General features: G+C 32.1%; 1 long non-coding RNA gene across 1 annotated transcript; it reads right to left on the bottom strand.

Moving 5' to 3' along the window:
• Positions 1–2,499: 2,499 nt before the first annotated feature.
• On the bottom strand, positions 2,500–3,661 carry LOC134224620 (uncharacterized). Its single transcript, XR_009983003.1, has 3 exons — positions 3,243–3,661; positions 2,873–3,178; positions 2,500–2,788 (listed from the first exon to the last, which is right to left on the bottom strand). It is a non-coding gene; the product is annotated as an uncharacterized LOC134224620 (long non-coding RNA).
• Between the last annotated feature and the right edge of the window lie 1,183 nt (positions 3,662–4,844).

Genomic DNA, 4,844 nt, shown 5'->3' on the forward strand with positions numbered 1-4,844 from the left:
TATTAAATATTGAATATTGAATATTAAATATTAAATATTTAATATTTAATATTAAATGTTAAATATTGAATATTAAATATTAAATATTAAATATTGAATATTAAATATTAAATATTAAATAATAAATATTAAATATTAAATATTAAAAATTAAATATTAAATATTAAATATTAAATATTAAATATTAAATATTAAATATTAAATATTAAATATTGAATATTAAATATGTATTTAATATCAAATATTAAATAATTGATATTAAATATTAAATATTAAATATTAAATATTAAATATTAAATATTAAATATTTAATATAAATATTAAATATTAAATATTAAATTTTAAATATTAAATATTAAATATTAAATATTAAATATTAAATATTAAATATTAAATATTAAATATTAAATATTAAATATTAAATATTAAATATTAAATATTAAATATTAAATATTAAATATTAAATATTAAATATTAAATATTAAATATTAAATATTAAATATTAAATATTAAATATTAAATATTAAATATTAAATATTAAATATTAAATTTTAAATATTAAATATTAATTATTAAATATTAAATATTAAATATTAAATATTAAAAATTAAAAATTAAATATTAAATAATAAAAATTAAATATTAAATATTAAATAATAAATGTTAAATATTAAATATTAAATATTAAATATCGATTATATTACCAAGTAGCTGCTGACTTGCATTTTGAGTTCCTAATTATGTGAAGGAGAAACGATTTAGAAATTGCCTGCAGAATGCACACGATAAGTCGTAATCGGTACTGGATTCCGCCGATCTAACTTTGGATTTCTCCCGATATTCAGAACACAGACAAACAGACGTAACAGATGTAAATTCCCATCGACTATGACTTCAACGCTCAATTTGAATTTGATCGATTGCGCGTTTCACAACTAGAGGCGCTAGCGTCGAAACCCTTCGAGTTTGACATTTCACTCCAGCGCCTTCTGGTGACGATGTCATACGAAATATTGTTTCGTGTAACATGCTCGCAAGATGGTGATAGAGCAGTTGGGCGATGGATTTTTCTGAAAAATGTTCAAGCTGTTACGTCTGTTTGTCTGTGGTCAGAAGATCGTGTGCATCGAAGAGTTGTAGAAGTACTCCGGTGTTCGGGTGAACGACCCACATCGCGAAAGAATTGATCATATCGAAATTCCGGCCATACTTGAAAACCCGCCATTGTAACGTATTCCACAAGTGTTCGACTTCTCATAACTCATAATAAAAGTTAAATGGAATTAAATTGGGATTGCATTGAACCGGAGGTGTACAGGATCCGTAAGTAAGTATTGAACCCAAGTAACAAAGTTTGTTGAATGAAAGTGAAAAAAAACATATAGGTTGTTTATGTTTAGTTAAGTTGGAAGTGAGTTTTCAATAACATTCACTCAAAATAATATGATCTGTAAATTTAATACAACAAAAGCTGTTGATAAATGTTTCATTTCAAAAAAAAATATTTACAGGATTGGATGAAAAAAATCCATGCATACATATTTTAGAATTCCATTTTGATAAAATAAATTAAAATACACATACATGGTATTTGAAATTCATGTCGATCATAACTGCATATCTTCTAACTAAACAAATGTCAAAAAATGAACATGTTTATTGAATGTTCGAGAAATCATCCTGGCGACATGTTCTATATCTAGAGAGTGTAAAACAAAACATCTTGAAAAACCAAACAAATATCAAAAAATTACATGTTATCAGAAAGTCGTAATGTAATACAAAACATCTTCTATCAATCAATAAGCTGTATGTTTAACAGACACCTTTTCACAACTTACTTCGAACACGTTATGTTTTGTATTTCATCTTTCTAACCATTATACAACAAATTCTTAAATTCGGTATTACTTGGGAAACTTTCATAAATAATTTTTAAATTCATAAAAATAAAGCTAGATTAAAACTGAATTGAACCCATAGTTAATAAAAACAAGAATAGATTTTCAGATTACTTACATTTTATTTAAACCGTCTAATTCATATTAACTTGAATATATTTAGCCCTTAAGCTATCTGCCTTTAACTGAATGCGTAGGACTGCGAATCAAGAGTTAACAAGTTCGATTTTCGGTTCAGTCTAGTATGTTTTCGGGTGGGAAACAATCTCGATTGCTTGGGCATAATGTATCCATTGTACTTACCAAATAGGAGACACACTTATGCAATGGCGGGCATAGAAAAGCTTTCAAATTATAACTGAGAAAATGGTGAAGGATACCAAGTTGAAAAGCGGGCCAGGTTCCACTTGGAATGTAGACCCATAGAAGAAGAAGAAGAAGTAAATGCGTTTGAATATCTTTACTTCGGTCGAATCATTCTACTCTAGTATCTATTATAGTTAGTAGTACTCCACGATCCCTTCCTAGCGAAACGTAGTTCCGCCCCTGGCCTCGTTCACCTATGTTGAGATATAAATGGAATGTGATGAATGGTTTTTGATGATTTCGGCAACTAATACCATCTCCTCTGATGATGATTACGTGCGATATCATCCTGCGTTGTTCAATTGTTATTTTATTATAAAAATTGGAAGTTACTTCGTACATCCTCTTGTGGGTGAAACGACGGTGGGTTTCTTACTCTTAAAACCAATTATAATACTATCACTACCGGCAACTTGTGGTCTTCCGATGACCTTTTGAGCAAAACTGGATCTACAAAATAGGTGCAGAATAATCAACCAACACTGACGACACTTCCCATTGGGTCCAAGGACTAGACGCATCTAAATACATAAAATTATTACCGTCAGCAACATTATTTCGAAAATTTAAAAAATATATTGCATAATAAACTGTTTCGGGCTTACCGCAATAAAAAGCCGTCGGTCGCTCCAAACGATGAATATTTTTGGAATTTTCACCGTTGTTCGCGAGTTAGCTCGGGTTCCAGGAATCCTGTTTTCTCGCGCTGCGGTTGCTCCGTGAATTCCATTGTCACACTGTTTTGGTAATACAATTTTGTTTAACTTGAATTCACGTTGGCTCGTCTTGCAGCTGCTAAACATTATTTCTGAACAATCTTGACCTCCCAGGCTCCATTGATGCTTTCTGCCTGTGTAATATTTATGGAATCCTCGACTTCACATCCCGTTCACCGATGACCTAACCTAAGACTAACAATACACACCATTTTATATAGAAAGCAACATCAGTAAACAAGCTAATGAAATTACCTACTTGTAACCAAAAGTTCCTAGCCGATTTCCGATGGAAAAATGAGCAAAATAAAATTTAAACGAAGCACACAAATACTTCTGGCTTTTTATCGCACACTAATCATTATCAGTTTCATCCCATACTGAACTCAAGCCTTCTATGTTTGGTCCCCTTCTTGCAATTACGAAAAAAAAGCAAATCAATAATAAATCTCATCACGGTTATTTTATTGCAAACAGAATAATTGTTTAATAATAATTGAATTCTAATTTGAAGAATCTCGCTGCATATTTGTAAACAAACAACAAACTGCTCGAAAAAATTTGGCGCTTGACACATGCTGTCAGCTGTCAAATAGTATTACCTAAAATGCTAGTGCGAACAGTTTTGTTATTCAGAAGTAACACCTTCGAATAACATGTTATTCAGCTGTAATCTGAACAAGGCATAAGGCAATACTTTGATAACTTTTTACTTTTCAAAGCAATTTATGCAATCTTTGTGTTATTTGGTTTTTGGTTGCAAATGCATTATCTGTAAGTTGTCGTATAAAAATATTACAGAAAACACGTAATAAAGCTTTTTTGAAAAGTTGTGAAAGAAATGAATTACAACAAATTCCTGGGCAATCTTCTTTTTCTTCATTGACATTACATCCCCCACTGGGACATTGCCGCCTCGCAGCTTAATGTTCATAAAGCACTTCCACAATTATTAACTGCGAAGTTTCTAAGCCAAGCTACCATTTCTGCATTCGTATATCATGAGGCTAACACTATGATACTTTTATGCCCAGGGAAGTCGAGACAATTCCCAATCCGAAAATTGTCTAGACCGACACCGGGAATCGAACCCAGCCATCCTCAGCATGGTCTGCCTTGTAGCCGCGCATCTTACCGCATGGCTAAGGAGGGCCCCTTAGCAATATGCCCCACCTTAATCAAAGACGTTTCATAGCCCTTCATTAGTATTTTATCCATAACAAAAAGATTACAAACCCCTACTTGACATTAGAAAAAATCATAAGGGTTGTGTACAAGACACGACCGCCCGACGTAAACTGCGTAAAACAGTTTGGTGAAATGAAGAATCTAGTGCCAGTACAAGAATACATATTTGCAGCAGCTCTCTACAATACGCGCTCGTTATTCTGCTACGAACGGCAACGTAATTATGCTACGACGTCGTACTTTGAACAAATTCGTCTCGCCTCAATGGTGTCCATGAGAAGAATCAATTAATTCCCAATAATGCATCGAGCAGCACAAGTCAGAGAATAATGGTTGCCGCAACTTGATTGTGACTGAATCCGGTCACATATGAGTTGCAGTAACCAATATGGAACATGTGTGCTGCTAGGGATATCTCGAATCACTAACGACCACACGACCCACGCCATAGGCTGGCATAACAAAACCAAATAAGAATCTTGAAAGAATTAAACTTGACTGCCACTGAAGCCATCCATGCGAATACATATTTGTAGCATCTACCTCCGACGCGCGCTCGTGATTCTGCTACGGAGGCCAGGCAACTTTATGGCGTCTCCAAGCGGTTAATTAGAGATATCGTAGAATCTCGATTAATTGATTAGTAACTAATCGATTACTCTCGATTCTTGAC

Source organism: Armigeres subalbatus, chromosome 3 (assembly GCF_024139115.2).
Source record: "Armigeres subalbatus isolate Guangzhou_Male chromosome 3, GZ_Asu_2, whole genome shotgun sequence".
In the NCBI taxonomy this organism is placed as follows: domain Eukaryota; kingdom Metazoa; phylum Arthropoda; class Insecta; order Diptera; family Culicidae; genus Armigeres; species Armigeres subalbatus.